Source organism: Nycticebus coucang, chromosome 7, assembly GCF_027406575.1.
Source record: "Nycticebus coucang isolate mNycCou1 chromosome 7, mNycCou1.pri, whole genome shotgun sequence".
In the NCBI taxonomy this organism is placed as follows: Eukaryota; Metazoa; Chordata; class Mammalia; order Primates; family Lorisidae; genus Nycticebus; species Nycticebus coucang.
In genome coordinates this window covers 31,461,874-31,482,186 of record NC_069786.1, presented here as the reverse complement: position 1 = coordinate 31,482,186, position 20,313 = coordinate 31,461,874, and the positions used below count along the sequence as shown (strand labels likewise).

The 20,313-nt window shown below is 36.2% G+C and overlaps 1 protein-coding gene across 6 annotated transcripts in view; it reads right to left on the bottom strand.

Annotated features, from left to right (window-relative positions):
- The window catches only part of SPOPL (speckle type BTB/POZ protein like), a 75,220-nt gene that overhangs the window by 35,040 nt on the left and 19,867 nt on the right, over positions 1-20,313 (bottom strand). The window contains exon 1 of one of the 6 annotated variants that reach the window (XM_053597569.1): positions 17,089-17,277. The exons of the other annotated variants lie outside the window; for them this stretch is intronic. The gene's annotated coding sequence lies outside the window, so the exon portion shown is untranslated. Of the gene's footprint in view, positions 1-17,088; positions 17,278-20,313 lie in introns of those variants that run through there. 6 annotated transcript variants of the gene reach the window in all.

The following is a 20,313-nucleotide window of genomic DNA, read 5'->3' as shown; positions in this document are numbered from 1 at the left end:
GATAAACCCATAGGTTTGCCATTACCTCCCCTCATTCCCAAATCAAGTCCACCCCATTTGGCAGCAAAGTGCTGGCTTTTGTAGCTAGTCTCAGGCTGGCAAAACTACCATTGTTTATTGAGCAGAAACAGGTACAGAAATACAAGTTGAGTATTTCTTTTAGGAAAATTCATAGTTAATTAAATAAATGTACTAAAAATCTCTATGAATAAAATAGGAGAGAGCCTTGTCCTTGTCAATACTTTTTTTCCAGTGATCTTGAAGAAAGCTGATAAAATAAACCATCATAACCAATCATGAAAACAATAAACCAAGAAAAATATTTGTAATGCACATAAAGCTAGCTTCCCTAATATGTAAATAATTTCTACAAAGTAGAAAGAAAATGGCCTGACTCAGCAGCTCGTGCCTATAGTCCCAGCTACCTTGGAGGCTGAGGTAGAAGGACTGCTTGAACCTGGGAGTTTGAGGCTGAAGTGAGCTTACTACATTCTTGCCCTGCAACAGAGCGAGATCCTGTCTCCAGAATTAATAAAATAAAATTAAAAAATAAAAACAGAACATAATCAAATAGAAGTAAAATACACAAATAATTGACAGGGAAGAAAATATACTCATAATTAGAAGAATAAAAATTAAAACTAGATTGAGAAGCCACTTTTTAGTTATTAGACTAGCATCATTCCAAAAGATCAGTAAGAGTATAATAGTCTACGACATTCCCAGTGGAAATATAAATTGTAAAGTTGTTTAATAATCTCCCTTTTTATTTTTTATGTTGAAATGTCTGCCAAAAAAGGTGAGAAAATGATGCTAAAATATAAGCTATTAATTTTTTTTAATTGTTGCAGTTGTCATTGTTGTTTAGCTGGCCCGGGCCATGTTTGAACACGCCAGCCTTGGTGCATGTGGCCAGCACCACAACCACTGTGCTATGGGCACTGAGCCTAAGCTATTAATTTTAGAAGTATAAAAATGTAAATGGTGTTATTTGATATCCACGAGAATCGTTTATATGGTTTCTGGCAACTAAGAATGATTTCAAAACAGTCAGAAAAAGGGGCTGAGATGAACAAGCCAATTCACAGAAGAAAGGAAAAAATAGTTTAACATCATTTGTAATCAAATGAAATACAAAAAAAGAACCTATAATCATTTTTTATTATAGTACCTTCAAAGTTCATTTTAAACTGCCAACCCATACAGCCAGAAAAATCACAGAGAAGCAGAAAAGACTATATTGAAGATAAGGCTTCTCTATAGAACAATTTTATAATTAGTATCAAAATAAATTGTTAGATTTATCCTGAAATTCACCTTGGGAAACGTAATTGTGAAAAAAGATACTTATAAATCCACTATGTTTTTATAATACATTTACATATGGAAAACTATACAATCTTTAAGAATATATTAAATTTTATTTATGATGAGGAAAAGTGTACAAGATATGTTGCATACATAATAAAAAAATTCAGACAAAGAGCATGTCTAAAAGGACCCCATCTTTATAAACATAAGTGGCATATAGAGTTTATAGAGGTATTGGAACATAAAAGAAAATACTGGCAAATAGATGTACTGACTTGCACTTTGTCATTGCTGTTATAATGCCAAATACATCTAAATATTAAGAGACTATCTCTGGGTGACAAGATTTTTTTCTTCTTTTTATTAACTAATATTTTCAAAATGAGTTGCTTCAATTAATATAGAAATATAAGTCATGTTTTTTAAAAGAACGAAGAAATATGGTTATTTTTAAACACACAGGGACCCACAAAAAACAGATATCTTGTGTGTGTGTTGCTGTCAAAGTAGTAAATATTGTGGTGGTAGGTAAAAGGAGATGGTGAGTCAAAGAAAACTTTAACCTTAAGTTTTTATAAGAAGATATTAATGTAACTTAACACTAACAAAATACATAAATAAAAAACAAGTTTTAGAAACCTAAACAGTAAAGAGGGAAATGTCCTTTAAAACTAGGAAAGCTGCTGTCTTCCTGAAGTATAATGCACAATATAACTCATATATAAAGCAAACTAAATAAAAACAAAAGATATTTGTTTTCTCTCTAGCTCTTCCTTCAAATGATACAGTTATGGGGTAGGGGTATGAAGAATTTTGGTGAGCAGACTGCATTTGTGAGCAACATTTATATATTACATACCCTGTTTATTCCTCAGAAATTCTGTGAGATGGGTGGTAATAATCCCAACTTAATAATGAGAAAACAGATTGGATAGTTTGAAAGTTTACTTTAGGCTATAAGTAACAAGAAAGTGGTCGAACACAAATTTGCCTCTCTGCAAAGTCTATATGCTTTTTCTGCAGAATCATGCTGCCCCTTTGAATATTATAAAGCTGAAGCAGCCCTTAACCTAACAGGACCCAATTCTTATTTTAAAGATGAGGACCGCAATGAGAGAAATAGACTAGAACAGGAAAAAAATAAACTGTCCAAATTTATACTGCTATATAAATATTGGAAAAAAAACAACAAAGATCTACAAATGTCCATTTTAGTGCTAGTTCTAGAATTTTATTTTCCCCCTTTCTCTTTAAAAGAAAAAAAAGTTAAGAAAAATAGTAAGACCATCCTAATCTTGTTCTTACAGAAAAAATTAGAAGGAGAGCATACAATTAAAATAAGAACTAAAGAATAACATGGAACAATCAGTACATTATTAATATCAACAAATGGATAAAAGGCTTCTTGAATGTTGTGTTATATAAACTTATTTTTAAAATTTCAAACATGATGTTTCCTACTTATTAAAAGAAAATTAAATAATATAGACACATACAACTACCTAATTTTATTAAAATTTTTAAATATTTAGAAAAAATATAGGGCTGGGTGCAGTGGCTCACGCCTGTAATCCTAGCACTCTGGGAGGCCAAGACGGGTGGATTGCTTGAGTTCACGAGTTTGAGACCAGTGTGAGCCAGAGTGAGACCCTGTCTCTAAAAATAGCTGGGCATCATGGTGGGTACCTACAGTTCCAGCTATTTGGGAGGCTGAGACAAGAGAATCACTTAAACCTAAGAGCTTGAGGTTGCTGTGAGCTAAGATGCCATGGTCTTTTACTGACAGTGACAAAGTAAGACTCTATCTCAAGAAAAAAAAAAAAAAAGGAAGAAAAATATAAAGAATAATTCAAACAACCATGTATCCATCATACCAGTGAATTCTACAACCACCAAATTGCATCTTTATACCAGAAATAACCTATATCCTGAATTTGCTGATTATCATGCCAATGAATTTGTTCATATTCTTTCTACATATCTGTGGATCCCTAAACTATATAGATATAGATACAGATACAAGGAGAATTTCACATATATGTAATAATGTACATGCCCACAGATACCACCCAAATGGTGGTGTAGATCACTTAAAAACTCCATCCCTCCTCAAGAACAAAAACAGAATCAGTTTGTTAGAATTCTAGAACCCAATCAAAAGCTTATAGCCAGAAAATGCTTAATGAATAAAGAAACTACTGAATTTCAGGGAAAAGGGCTGTGCCATTTTGAGATAACTACTTACTGTGGCCTCCTTCCCAATTTGGTGGTGACTATGAAGTCATCAGCCTGCAGTGCTGTCATACAATGCTGGAACCTGTGAGAATGGTTGTGTGCTTTGACCCATGTGGTAGCTCCCTGAAGAACTGGGTTAAGGATGAGTATCACCAGCCTTGGAGCTTTTCCAAGGTAGGAGATACCGTCCTAGGCTCTGGCGTTAATCAAAAACATAAACAGATAAATGCACTAGCTCCAGCCATCTAGAAAAGGAAAATAAAACCTGGTGTAAGCAACAGCCAGACAGAAAAGCTTGGGTAGGAAGAAGCTAGGAAAGAAGATAAGTGTTATAAGAGCTTTGAAAAGTCCCTACAGGTACCAGGGAATCTAGATAGCCATGTGCATGCTGAGGGCCAAATATATGCTTGAAAAGATAGAAAACCCTAAACATTCAACTCTGGCTGACAAGTGCTGAGCAACAGGAAGTGAAGACTAAGGCAGAGCTATAAATGGCTTGGCTAAGCATTGAAGAAGTGTCATGACAGAAAGCCAACCTGCAAAGACTGGAAGGGTATTTTTATTCTTATGTAAAAATACTCATATGTTCATAGAAATCAATAATTTGAAAGTAAAAGGATGAAAAAAGATATTTCATGCAAACAACAACCAAAATAGCTGTTTGACTATAATGCTACAAGATAAAATAGGCTCAGTCAAAAAAATTGTTACAAAAACAAGGGGCAATACATATTGATAAAAGAGTAAATACATAAAGATAAAAGAAGATATAACAACTATAAGCATATACGCACTAACTTATATCAAGCAGAAACTAACAAAATTGAAGAGACTAGACTAGGCGTCCTCAAATTTTTTCAACAGGGGGCCAATTCACTGTCCCTCAGACTGTTGGAGGGCCAGACTATAGTTAAAAAAAAAAAAAAAAAAAAAAAAAAAACTATGAACAAATTCCCATGCACACTGCACATATCTTATTTTGAAGTAAAAAACAAAATGGGAACAAATACAATTCACCCCGCTTCATGTGGCCCATGGGCCGCAGTTTGAGGACCTGGACTAGACAATTCTACAACAGCCAGAGACATTGATACTCAATTTTTAATAATTCATAGAAGAATGAAGATCAATAAACGGAGGACTTGAGCAAGAGTATAAAACAACTAGACCTAATAGACATTTCATCCATCAACAGCAGAATACACATTCTTTTCAGTACACATGGAACATTCTCCAGGACAAAGCACATGCTAGGCTTCAAGTCTCAAAAAGTTTAGAAAGATTGAAATTATATAAAGTGTCTTCTCTGATGGCAATGGAATGAAACTATAAACAAATAATGGAAGAAAAAATTAAAAAAATTCACAAATATGTGGAAATTAAATAATACATTTCTAAGCAACCAACAGGCTAAAAAGAAATCACAAGAAAAGTTAGAAAATACATTGAAACAAAAGAAAATGAGAACACGACATGTTAAAATTTATGAGATGTAGCCAAAACTTAGACAAAAATGAATAGCCTTAAATACCTGTATTTACAAAGAAGATCTCAAAAAATCAGTAAGCTAATTTTACAATTCAAGCATTGAAGGGGAAAAAAGAACAAACTAAAAAACTTAAAGATTTACAAGGGAGGAAATTACAAAAATTAGAAGGAAAACAACTGAAATAGAGAAAAGAAAAGCAACAGGAAGTATCAAAACAAAAGTTGGTTCTTTGAAAAGATGAACAAAAACTGATGAACCTTTAGCTGGCCAAGGAAAACAGAGAAAAGATTCACACAACTAAAATCAGAAATAAACCTTAGAGAAATAAAAAATATAAGAAATTACTATGAATTAATATATACCGAAAAACTAGATAACCTCCTACAAGAAAGGAGAAATTCCTAGAAACACACCAACTATCAAAATTAACTCAAGAAGAAAAAGAAAATGAACAGACTTAAAACCAGTAAAGAGACTGAATCACTATTCACATTTACATGTAAATAAGCTGCATATTCCAATTATCAGACTCAATTAACATCAGAATCTATTACTGAAATTTATCCCATTATCAGTAATAGGGGAAAGAAAAGATCACTTTAATGGTTATAAAAAATGCACTTGATAAAATTCAATACTCATTCAGAATAAAATCTCTTTATAAACTGGGAATAAACTTGCTTAACTTTATAAATTGTCTACACACACACACACACACACACACACCTATAGTAAGATTACCCTGTGAGATGGGAAGACAAGAAGACTACTATCTCTATTTCCATTTAAAACATGTACCAGAGGCCCTGGAAAGTACCTTAAGGCAAGAAAAATAAAAATGTAAGAACTGGAAAAGAATAAAAACAAAAAGGTCACTACTCACAGATAACATGAATGAGTACAGATAAGTAATTTTGCCACAGGTGCTGTATATAAAGTCATTTGACAAAACTCTACTGTAGGAGGTGGAGCATGATGGTGGACAGGATGGACATGTAGCCCACCTCTCCCAAGCCATCAGGTGAGAGGAAAGGGGGTCTGGACCCTCCCCGTGTGTGAATTATTGGTGTGGACAGACAGCTGGAGACCTCAGTGAATTGGCGGATTATTATATATGAGGGGTAATTTAAAACCACAGCCTCTGTTGTAGAGATTCTTCCCTGCTTGGCCGTGCTGGCCAGCAGGTCCCTCCCTTATGGAGGACAGCAGCTTGCAAATGCTGACAAAACCCAATTGACGAATATTTATTCCTGAACTGAGGGAGGCATCCGAAAGGAGAGCCACTCAAAACCACGGGGAGCTGGGCAACCTGATGGAAAATTGAAGGGAAGTGATCCCGCCTGGGAAACAGACATTTTGAACTACCCAAAAGGGCAGGCACCTTCCCTCAGTCCAGGAATGATTGAATAGCATTCCTGGTGGAGAATGTTGGAGGGGGCTGGCAGTTCAGGCTGCGCTGCGAACTGGCGGTCCCGATCCAAAAGGGAAACTCTGAACCATAAAACACAGAATGAGGTCCCTGACCGCTCCAGCCACGGAACCGGTTACAGCCGCGGAACCGGCCAGCAACCACGCAAACCCAGAAGTACACTCCCCCACAGCTGATTGCAGTCGCCAGTTTGCAGGAGAACCTGGGAGCAGAGTGGAAAGATTTGAAAAGCATGGACTCCTACAATGAGTGGAAAGGTCAGTCGCGAGTGCTCTCTGGAGCAGAACAGCCGAGGTTACACAATACTTAGGTGACAAACTTTTACAGAAACTCCAAAATGGTGATTGGCCATGGAAGGTGGTTACCATGGTAACAGTATAAACTATGAATCAGGTATAAGCCTGGAAACCACTCACAGTGACCCCGGGTGTCCAGAAAGTATATTGAAGTGTGAATATATTCCTACAAAAGTTGATCCCTACATCATACATATAAATGTATATTTCTACATACAAGAATAATATTTTTGTGGTTGGTGCCTTTTTTTTCTTTTCTCTTTCTTTTTTGTTCTGTTTTTTCCTCACCATTTTCTTGGAGGAGTTTTGGTTAATTTATTATTATTACTTTTTATATAGATATATTTTTTATTTCTATTTTTTCTACTTTTAATTTATCCTTCCTTGTCTTTTAACTTTTCTACGAACACTACTTTTTTCTTTTTCTTTTTTTTCCAATTATTTTATGATTATCACTATTTTTTATTGCAGATGTTTTTATTTTGCTGTTGTCGTGGGTGTTGTCTGTATGTCTAGGTGTCTCTGTCTATTTCTGTATCTATGGGCTTGTGTGTCTAGTAGTCTTTGTATCTGTTTATTTGCTCATTTGCTCTCAATGAGCTGGGTGTTACGACCTGAAACTCTGAGCTCCCAGCACTCCCCTCCACTCTCACTCTGAGGTCTGGAGGCCTGCCGCCCAGGATTCCAGATTCTTGGGTGATTTCTCAAGAGGTGTGGACAGGACCTGGACTGCAGCTGGACAGTGCTGATTCTGCAGCACAGGAGTGAGGAGACGACAGGCTAAGAGGGAATCACGTGGGAGCAGTAGTGACCCGAGGTACAGAGCAGCAGCCGTCTGTAGCAATAACAAGGCCTACTCCCAGATATCCCGTAGCTACTCCTCCTATCTCCCTGGGCAACCAGATGAGGCCGGGCATCTTCTCAGATGACAACCACCATGGAACAGACCCGGGATTGAAACACAGGCCCCGTGAGTAAAGGGTTTGCCTGAGGCGGTACTGGCCAGGGTGGAACGCAGGGACTAGAAAACGCACGCGCAGAGCCAGGAAACTCTGAGGATGTGGCTGATCCAGAGGACCACTTTACTGAGCCTAAGACACACCCAGCCCTCAGGAGAGCATCAGCCTATAGACAAAGGAGGCCAGGAAGCTACAGCTGATAACTAATCGTGCTGCGAATACAAACCTGCAGGAGTAAAGACAGGGCCTGAGGCCACACGTTCTGGGAACTCAAATAAGCCTCTCCTCTCAGAGGAATTTAGCAGGGTCAGAAACAAACTCCCACAGGGATGTTCTGTTCAGCCAGTAACATAAACTAAGGGTGGGGCTAAAACTGAGTGAACACCCCCAGCCTCCATCAAGTGCCCGAAGTTGACAGGCCTCACGACCCCCTCCTGGATAGAGGCAGAGAGCAGCGGCCTGGAAGAGCAGATACGGACTTCTGTGTGATTTAGGCAGGTACAAACCTCTGGAGTATCTGCTCACTGCAGACAACTGACTGGATCACAGCCCTGCGGGGCTAGCAGCGACTGGGTGTGACAGAGCTGCAAGGTGGGGAAGGAGGCATCAACCTTCCCAAACTGATCTATTTGCTGGGTGGCTCCTCCTGACTCCACGCAGCACTAGAGCAAGCCATATAAGAGTAGTAAATCAGAATCCTGTGATACAGTTCCCAGTGACCTCTTAAACTCTCCCACCCGAGACAGGTGCTGACTGAGACAACTGACTTGGACCCTTTGAACTGAGCCAAACGTCGGAGGACTATTCAGGTAGTGTGCTGGGTGTGTGGTTGTAGGAAGCTTTGATTTTCCTTTTCCAATTGGTGCCTGTGGTGGGCGGGGTGACTTAATTGCTGGTATTTCTCCACAGCTGAGACTTCAACCCAGAGTAACTGTCTCACTAGGGTCAAACAGAAACCAGATAAAAACAAGACAGAACCACTTAGCCCAACCACAACAAACAGGGCCCCAGTTTCTCAGGCCACAGCACTGTACGGGTCCCAGACAAAGCTCCAGGGGAAAAATCAAAGGGAGTAAAACAATCATGGGGCGGAATCAGCGGAAAAACTCTGGTAACATGAATAACCAGAATAGATCAACCCCCCCGCCCAAGGAAAGATATGGCAAATGTAATTGAAGATCCCATTCACAAACAACCGGCAGAGATGTTAGAAATCAAATTCGGAATTTGTATTGCACACAAGATTAATAAAATGGAATTAGGAATTTGAGGACAAATTCAAAGGTTGTCTCAAGAATTTAACGAATTTAAAGAAAAAGCCACCGAAGAGTTAGACACACTGAAGCAAGAATTTGCAGCCCTCAAAGATCTGAAAAATACAGTAGAATCCCTCAGTAATAGAGTGGAACAAGAGGAAGAAAGGATTTCTGACATTAAAGACAAAGCCTTTGAATGCTCCCAAACTCTCAAAGAGGAAGAGAAATGGAGAGAAAAAAAAAGGATCATTCTCTCAGAGAGCTCTGGGATAATTTGAAGAAGGCTAATATCTGCCTTATTGGAATCTCTGAAAGTAATGAAGTGGCCTCGCAAGGCACAGAGGCCCTTCTCCATGAAATTATGAAGAAAAATTTCCAGACATACCAAGAGATTCTGAAATTCAGATAGCAGACAGTTTCAGAACCCCAGCATGACTCAATCCCAATAAGACATCCCCCAGGCATATCATAATTAACTTTACTAAAGTTAATATGAAGGAGAAGATTCTCAAAGCAGCCAGAAGTAAGAAAGCCATTAACTACAAAGGGAAGAATATTAGAATGACTGCAGATCTCTCTGCTAAAAGCTTTCAAGCCAGAAGAGGGTGTTCATCGACTTTTAATCTCCTAAAGCAAAATAATTTTCAACCCTGGCTCCTGTATCCAGCTAAACTGAGTTTCATTTATGATGGAGAAATTAAATTCTTTAATGACATTCATATGTTGAAGAAATCTGCCATAACCAAACCAGTTCTTCAGGATATCCAGGACTTATCATCCATAATGACCAACCCAATTCTCCACCACAAAAGTAAACTCACTCAGAAACTTTTGATCAAACCCAAACTACCACACTGGAGAAATACCTAAAATGTCCATGGACTTTTGAAAAATTTGATACACAAAATTTTACCAGACTTATAAATATTATCCATCAATGTGAACAGCTTAAACTGTCCTCTAAAAGAGACATAGGTTAGCTGACTGGATACAATAACTCAGGTCAGATATTTGTTGCATAACTTAAAAGACAAATATAGACTCAGGATGAAAGGATGGTCATCCATATTTCAGGCAAATGGTAATGAGAAAAAAGCAGGCATTGCAATTTTATTTGCAGATACAATAGGCTTTATACCAACAAAAGTAAGGAAGGATAAGAATGGTCGCTTCATATTTGTTAAGGGTAATACTCAATATGATGAGATTTCAGATATTAATATCTATGCACCAAACCAGAATGCGCCTCAATTTATAAGAGAAACTCTAACAGACATGAGCCACTTTCTCCAGCTCCATAAGTCGGAGATTTCAACATTCCTTTGACAGTATTGGATCAATCCTCCAATAAGAAGCTGAGCAAAGAAATTTTAGATTTAAACCAAACCATCCAACATTTGGATTTAGCAGACATCTACAGAACATTTCATCCCAACAAAAGTGAGTACACATACTTCTCATCAGCCCACAGAACTTACTCCAAAATCGAGCACATCTTAGGCCACAAGTCTCACCTCAGTAAATTTAAAGGAATAGAAATTATTCCTTGCATCTTCTCGGACCACCATGGAATAAAAGTTTAGCTCAATAACAACAGGACTCATACAAAAACATGAAAGCTAAATAACCTTATGCTGAATGATAGCTGGGTCAGAAATGAGATCAAGAAGGAAACTGCCAAATTTTTGGAACAAAACGACAATAAAGACACGAATTATCAGAACCTCTGGGATACCGCAAAGGTAGTCCTAAGAGGGAAATTTGTATCAAGAGAACGGAAAGAGAGGAAGTTAACAACTTAATGGGACATCTTAAGCAACTGGAAAAGGAAGAACATTCCAACCCCAAACCCAGTAGAAGAAAAGAAATAACCAAAATTAGAGCAGAATTAAATGAAATCGAAAAGAATTATATACAACAGATCAATAAATCAAAAATTTGGTTTTTTGAAAAGGTCAATAAAATAGATAAACCTTTGACCAAACTAATCAGGAAAAAAAGAGTAAAATCTCTAATCTCATCAATCAGAAACGAAAAAGATGAAGTAATAACAGACTCCTAAGAAATTCAAAAAATCCTTAATGAATATTACAAGAAACTTTATTCTCAGAAATACGAAAATCTGAAGGAAATTGACCGATACTTGGAAGCACATCACCTTCCAAAACTTAGCCAGAATCAAGTGGAAATGTTGAACAGGCCCGTATCAAGTTCTGAAATAGCATCAACCATACAAAACCTCCCTAAAAAGAAAAGCCCGGGACCAGATGGTTTCATGTCAGAATTCTACCAAACCCTTAAAGAGGAATTAGTACCTATATTACTCAACCTGTTCCAAAAGGTAGAAAAAGAAGGAAGACTACCCAACACGTTCTATGAAGCAAACGTCACACTGATCCCCAAACCAGGAAAAGACCCAACAAGAAAAGAAAATTATATACCGATATCACTAAAGAATATAGATGCAAAAATATTTAACAAGATCCTAACAAACAGAATCCAGCAACACATCAAACAAATTATACATCATGAACCAAGTCGGTTTTATCCCAGGGTCTCAAGGCTGGTTCAATATACGTAAATCTATAAGTATGATTCAGCACATAAACAAATTGAAAAACAAAGACCATATGATTCTCTCAATCGATGCAGAAAAAGCTTTTGATAATATCCAGCACCCCTTCATGATCAGAACACTTAAGAAAATTGGTATATAAGGGACATTTCTTAAACTGATAGGGGCCATCTACAGCAAACCCACAGCCAATATCATATTGAATGCAGTTAAACTGGAATCATTTCCACTCAGATCAGGAACCAGACAAGGCTGCCCATTGTCTCCATTGCTCTTTAACATTGTAATGTAAGTTTTAGCCACTGCAATTAGGGAAGAAAAGGTGATCAAGGGTATCCTATAGGGTCAGAAGAGATCAAACTTTCGCTCTTCGCAGATGGTATGATTGCATATCTGGAAAACATTAGGGACTCTACTACAAAACTCTTAGAAGTGATCAAGGAATACAGCAGCGTCTCAGGTTACAAAATCAACATTCATAAATTGGTAGCCTTTATATATACCAACAACAGTCAAGTTGAAAAAACAGTTAAGGACTCTATCCCATTCACAGTAGTGCCAAAGAAGATGAAATATCTGGGAGTTTATCTAAGAAAGGACATGAAAGATCTCTATAAAGAGAACTATGAAACTCTAAGAAAATAAATAGCTGAAAATGTTTTTTGTTTTTTTTTTGTAGAGACAGAGTCTAATTTTTTATTGCTCTCAGTAGAGTGCCGTGGCATCACACAGCTCACAGCAACCTGCAACTCCTGGGCTTAGGCAATTCTCTTGCCTCAGCCTCCCGAGTAGCTGGGACTACAGGCGCCTGCCACAATGCAGAGCTATTTTTTTGTTGCAGTTTGGCTGGGGCCGGGTTTGAACCTGCCAGCCTCAGTATATGGGGCTGGGGCCCTTCTCACTGAGCCACAGGCGCTGCCCCAATAGCTGAAAATGTTAATGAATGGAAACACATACCATGCTCATGGCTGGGAAGAATCAACATCGTTAAAATGTCCATACTACCCAAAGCAATATATAATTTTAATGCAATCCCTATTAAAGCTCACTGCCATACTTTAAAGATCTTGAAAACACAATACTTCGTTTTATATGGAATCAGAAAAACCTTGAATAGCTGAGACATTACTCAGAAATAAAAACAAAGCAGGAGGAATCACGCTACCAGACCTCAGACTATACTACAAATCGATAGTGGTCAAAACGGCAGAGAAGTAGATGTCTGGAACAGAACAGAGAACCAAGAGATGAATCCAGATACTTATCGTTATTTAATCTTTGACAAGCCATTTAAAAACATTCAGTGGGGAAAAGATTCCCTATTTAAGAAATGGTGCTGGGTGAATTGCCTGGCAACCTGCAGAAAACTGAAACTGGACCCACACCTTTCACCATTAACTAAGATAGACTCTCAATGGATTAAAGATTTAAACTTAAGACATGAAACTATAAAAATACTAGAAGAGAGTGCTGTTAAAACCCTTGAAGAAATCGGGCTGGGTGAGTATTTTATGAGGAGGATCCCCATGGCAATTGAAGCAGCTTCAAAAATACACTACTGGGACCTGATCAAACTAAAAAGCTTCTGCACAGCCAAGAACACAGTAAGTAAAGCAAGCAAACAGCCCTCAGAATGGGAGAAGATATTTGCAGGTTATGTATCCGACAAAGATTTAATAACCAGAATCCACACAGAACTCAAACATATAAGCAAGAAAAGAACAAGTGATCCCATCACAGGCTGGGCAAGGGATTTGAAGAGAAACTTCTCTGAAGAAGACAGGCGCGCGGCCTACAGGCATATGAAGAAATGCTCAGCATCTTTAATCATCAGAGAAATGCAAATCAAAACTACTTTGAGATATCATCTAACTCCAGTAAGATTAGCCTATATCACAAAATCCCAGGACCAGAGATGTTGGCGTGGATGAGGAGAAAAGGGAACACTTCTACACTGCTGGTGGGAATGCAAATTAATACATTCCTTTTTGAAAAATATATGGAGAACACTTAGAGATCTAAAAATAGATCTGCCATTCAATCCTATAATTCCTCTACTAGGCATATACCCAGAAGACCAAAAATCACATCATAACAAAGATATTTGTACCAGAATGTTTATTGCAGCCCTATTCATAATTGGTAAATCATGGAAAAAGCCCAAGTGCCCATCAATCCACGAATGGACTAATAAATTATGGTATATGTACACCATGGAATATTATGCAGCCTTAAAGAAAGATGGAGACTTTACCTCTTTCATGTTTACATGGATGGAGCTGGAACATACTCTTCAAAGATATCTCAGTAATGGAAGAAAAAGTATCCAATGTACTCAGCCCTACTATGAAACTAATTTATGGCCTTCACATGAAAGCTATAACCAAGTTACAACCTAAGAATAGGGAAAAGGGGAAAGGGAGGGCAGGGAGGGGGGAGATGGGCAGAGGGTGGGGGATTAGTAGGATTACACCTGTGGTGCATTTTACAAGGGTATATGTGAAACTTAGTAAATGTGGAATGTAAATGTCTTAGCACAATAACTAGGAAAATGCCAGGAAGGCTATGTTAACCAGTGTAATGAAAATGTGTCAAATGGTCTATGAAACTAGTGTCTCATTCCCCATGATCACATCAATGTACACAGCTATGATTTAATAATAAAAAAAAAACTGTACTGTATTTTTATATGTCAACAATCAGAACATAAATTTTTTTAAATATACCATTTATAGTATAATTTAAAAATCTACTATCTAGAAATAAATCTAATGAAGGATGCAATCTCTACATGGAAAACTACAAAATGATTTTGAGAGAAAGTAAAACTAAACTGAATTAGTAAAGAAATACACTATGTTCATAAATTAGAAAATTCAATACTATAAAGACACCTGTTCTCTCCAGACTGACATGTAAATTCAACGTAATCACAATAAAAATTCCAGTGCTTCTTTTTGTGGAAATTGACAAGTTGATTCTAAAATTTACATGGAAATCCAAAAGGGTGAAAAACAACCAAAACAATAATTAGTAACAAGATGAAAGAATTAGAGAGACAAAAATGTATCTTCCACCTCAAGTATAGCAACTGAAATTAAGAAAGTATAGTACTTCTGGTACAAAAATTGAGAAGCCAACCAAAGAAAGAAAAATAAAAGAAACCAGAAACAGACACACAGAGTCTGTTCATTTATGACAATGATAACAATGAAGTACAATACAGAAAGTACAATCTTTTAACAAACGGTGCTGAAACAAATGAAAAGCTGTATGGGGGGAAAGACTTTGACTTCTACTTCACATCACACACATAATCATTCCAAATATATTCCAGATATAAATATCAAAGTAGAGAAACAAAGATTTGGGAAGGGAAATGGGAGAATGTCTTTAAAACCCCGAGATAGACAGATTATTTGTCAAACAGGACAGGAGTTAAAAGAAGGTATCTGATATCAATACTTACATCAATACCCATATATAAGTATCTGATAAAGGATTTACAACTAGAATATACAGAGAATCCCTATAAATTCTTATACAAAATGCAGGCAATTCGACAGAAAAATGTCCAAACACTTAAATACTGAAAAAGAAAATGAAAAACAAAGATATTAAAAAGATTAATAAGCATATGAAAAGGTGTTAAACTTCCTTTACATCAAACATACTAAATCAGCAATGTGATACTACAAACATACTAAATCAGCAACGTGATACTACAACAGAATGGCTAAAATGAAAAAGACAATACAAATTGTTGGGACATACGGAGAACTGAATCTCTAAAATTGCAATTATGATCAAAGTATAAGTTAGTATAACCACTTTAAACAACTGTTTGTGATCTCTATTAATGTGGAAGAAATCAATACCTAATAACCCATCAATTGCACTCCTGGACATATATCCAATAGCTTACATTCATATGTTCATCAAAGGTCGGTACAAAAATGTTCATAGATTCTAGATATAATTATGAAAGAGTAATAAAGAATTTTTGATAAAAACTAAAAACAATCCACCAAGAGTAGAATGATAAATTGTGATATATTTCTACAATGGAATACTACAGTAATGAAAATGAACAACCTGAAACCAATATCCAAAATGGATGAATCTCACAGAGACAATGTTGAGCCAAAAAAGCCAGACATAAAAGAGCATATGCTGTGTGATGCCATTCATACTAAGTTTTAAAACAGGAAAAACTAACTTATGCTATAAGATGTCAGATATATGATATCACAATTGCAGAGGCAGAAGTGACAAGACTTTGAGGAATTGTGCATGACATCAAGGTTTATAATTTAGAAAACAGATTTAATTCACTAATAAAAGGGATTCAAGGAAGAAAAAGTATGTTGGGTTTTGGAACAACTGAACAAAAATTTGAGGAAAATTACAAACACATTCAAAAAGGTCACAAAAATACACATCATTTTTATTATGCCTTTACAGAAGTGCACACACAGACGGATACAATTTGAGGACTATTACTTTTTGGCTTCCTATGAGCCCCATCATGCAAAAAGCTCCACTATTTTAGCGGAGAGAACAATCACCTCTGGTAGCTAACATCTGCAAGTATGCTTGCTACTGATTCCAGCAACCCACCACCAAACTTCTTCACCAAGTTAAAAACTTGGTGAAGAAAGAACAAACTTGGTGAAGAAAGAACTTTTGAAAGAACTTTTCTCTGCAAACGCACCTTCAGTACTACAAAGAGAATCATTGTGAAAATTTATAATAATCTGCTTTATATGCAGCTTTGCAGAAACTTAACTGTTCTGGAAAAAAAGAGCTATCTAAAAGTTGTATAACTAACATTTTCCTGAACAGCAAGAAGACTTTCACTATGCCAGTCTGAAGTATTTATCTAATTCGATTCTTAAATTAATTCTATAAGAAAAGTAATAATTGCCTCTGCCAATACTATAGATGAGAAAACTACAGTTACTTTGCAAAAAAGCTACTTAACTTACCAAGGGTCAAAGCACTAAAATGTGGCAGTATCTGCTTGGACTTGAATCCGAACTTAAATTCTTAAAAGACTTGTCTTTTCCAGCATATCAGTAACAGAAAATAATGCCTGGTTTTAAAAGCTCAGAACAAAAAGGCTTCATACTCTCTTCCCAATTCATATGTATAAAGGTATATAGCCTTTTATCAATTTTCTAATTTCTGTTACCTGAATCACCTATTGCACCCAACATGGAACTTTGAAAAAAATACTGTATATGGCTGAAGGCAGTGAAGTAAGCACTTTATCTATCTCTTTTATTTCCCAACACACCAAGGAGATAACAAATTTTTACAAAAAAAAAAAAAATGAAGTCACAAGCAGCTAGAAAATCAGAGAGGGCAATACTGGTAGATTAGAAATTTCTAGAAATTCAAGGCAGACAAATGGGAATAAATTAGCAGAGAAATCAATTAGATGGAAAAAAATTAGCAAATACCAGAAGAAAAATCACAATCCAAGATACTAGAGAAGGCCATGCTTCTTTCAAGTAGACCCAAAGAAAAACCAACCTTCAATCAAATATAAAGAGCAGGAAAAGGCCAAGTGGCAATCATCCAGATAATTATTTTAGAAACGGTATTTAGGTTGAGACAACTGTGGCTTTCCTCTTTCCCAAGGCTGGCAGTTGTGGCTTTTACCATCTTGCCAAAGGATGGGGACCACCTGTCTGGGTATGTTTCTTATGAGAGTGTGGGCTCCTGAGAGACAAAAAGAATACAGATAGGTCTAACTTTGAGTATCACAACAAACATTAGGGATGAGACTGGGGTTGGGGGAAGAGGGGAGAAACAATAATTCCTAACAGAAATTAAATGGTTATTAAAGTACTCTACCACACAAAATAAAGCCCTCGTTACTTTGACATGTATGAGGGTTTCCAACTTATTTAAGATGCTGTAGGGAAATCATCATATTGAGACATCTTTTCACTTCCACTGAATGTGTCCACAAACTTCTCACTGAAGGAAGAGGACTGCTGGAGAAACAGACTGACACAACTGCAGTGGAAACCATGACAGCCAGATGTTATCACTTAGTAACACAGCCCTTCATCCTAAAATAGTAATAAAAAAACCAAGGATAACAGACATTTGGGAAAAACTAATGGCATAAAAGAAAAGACCCAAAATGAGAATAAAAATAACCCTTATAGAAATGGACACAAGATCAGGAGACAGAATGGTATATTTATAAAAATTCTCATAAAATATATTTGAATGAAGTAGGAACAATCAGAGTGGTCAGAAACAAGCGTTCTTAATTAAAAACAAAAGACAGAGTACTTTTAGGAGACAGGCTAAAAACACAAAAAATAAAGGAAATAAGAGAAATTAGGAACTCACAGAACAGATCGAGGAGGTCCAATATTCATCTAAGAGGAGGGACTCATTAAAAAGGTAAAAACAAGAGATACATAAAGAGAGAAAAAAAAAGATCATTCACCTAATCTGAAGGAAGACAAGATTTCATAGGCCCTGCCAACTACTAAGAATGACTACTGAAAAAGATCTACACCTGGACATACTCTGGTACAATCCCATAATTCCATAAAAAAAGAAAGAAAATCTTAAAATGTCCTATGTTATCTACAAAGAAATAAGTCAGACTGAAATCTGAATGCTATTAAGGTAATAAATGCTTTTAAGGTTTTTGAAAAAAAAATTAAACTTATGACTTCCGTACTCCAATGTATTCAACAATGAGGACAAAATAAAGGACATTCTTAGACAGCAAATACTTGAAAAGTCTGCAATCCTATACTGAAAATTACTTAATGTAGTATTCTGAACCCAATAAACTCTAAATATTTAGTTTTAATATGGCACATCCTTAAGAGTAAAAACACATTTGAAAATATTTCAGCAAATATTTATTTATAAACATATTACTATAATAAATTATGCATATTGTAAAACATACCAAAATTAAAATAAAAAATAATCCGTTAAAAATTTAACAGGTAATTTAAATTTAGAAAATATTCAAAGTATACTGGTGCTCCCCAAAATTCTTGTGCACCCTCTTTAATGTGGATGCTCCTTTTTAAAGACCAGGTCTAAACAAAGGGAAAAAAAAATCCAAGAAAGAGAGAACATGAAATTAAGATACAACAGCTGAATATAGGCAGTCTCTGGGTTACAAATGAGATAGGTTCTCTAGGCTTGTTCTCAAATCGAAAATGTATGTAAGCTGGAACAGGTACATGTACCTATTACCTGTAATACCCTCCATTCCTAAGTGCAAGTCAAAAGTCAGATATTTATAACTCAGGGACTGCCTGTCTGTCTTAGAGGAAGAGAAGTACATTAAAAAAGAAATCCACTTCAAATGATGAAGTTTTAATGTACATAGGATTACACTTCATTCTCTGTGGGGCCACTCCACTTTGTTCTGTAGTATTTGTATAATCACATTAAATATATTTCTAGGCTGGAAATTTTTAGAAGTGGCTCAAAAACAAAATATGAAAAAAGTCATACCTATAGAACAAAATGCAAACACCTTGATGATGTAAAATTAATTATAACTGGGAGATTGAAAGAGTAAGGAGAGAAAAAACTATCATTCATGAGATAATAATATTCAGAATTAACGAATAAAATTTTTAAAAAGAACATTATTAACAGAAACTACTAACACAACCAAAAGCAAGCACAATTCACCGTGGGGAATGAAACTGGGAGAGGGAAGGTGATGTCTTATTCTCTTTACTCTCTTATGTAATGTGAAAATCAATACAATTACAACTTGTAATTTTTTGAAGTATTATACACAGAAAAAAAGCAGTATATAACACAGCATGCCAATTTAGACCATTGAAATTAATTGCTAATTGCCACAGCCAACTCACACAAAACATTTCTACCACCACCACTCCACTTCATTAGATGTCTTTTACTACAGAGTTTTATGTGTAATTTTGTGGTCTTACCTAAATATAATCTCTATTTTATGCATTTCTATAGGGCAAAGCCTAATACAGTGCTGTTTGTTTACAAATAAAAAAGGGAGAGGCTAGTTATATGATCTGAGAGAATTAATGGAATGGCTAATCAGATTTAGAAACAAAAAACAGGTCATTCTAATCATTTAAAACTAGTTCACCTGAAACTGACTAAAACATATACCAAAAGGGAGAGAATATCTCCTCTGAAATAGAAACAACTGTGACTTATAGCAGATGGATAAAACTAAATGGCAGCACATGTGGACGCCAAAGCTAACAAAAAGAATGTTAGAGGGGCAGGAACAAGGGGTGTTGGAAGATTCAGCAACAGCAATAGCAGAACTCAAGAAAAAAAAAAAATACTGCCTAATTTTTCCTGAAGGACAGGAAAAATATTCCTTCTTCCTGGCTACATATATTTCTATATATAAGAAAAAAGCTAAATGAGCTGGGGGTTGGGGGCAGGAAGAAGGGTTGGAGGAAATGGTACACAAAAGTCATAGGTGATGGTAATGAATTTACACAGAGCTTCAGCTAAGAAAAAAAAATGCGTAAGGGTTGAGCAAATACCTTCATGTATCTTATACTCTACTTACCTGGGTCCTTTAGAATAAGTAGAATCACTGTTGTACAGTTTGAGCTCTCTGCCCAAGTAAAAGGTGACTTTCCTTCAGTTTGACAAGTTTTTCAATTTTATCAGGTTGAAACTGATAATTTTATAGGTCTAAAGCAGGAGAACATAGGTAATTTCATGTGGTCAAACCCAATAGTCCCACTCTATAAGAGA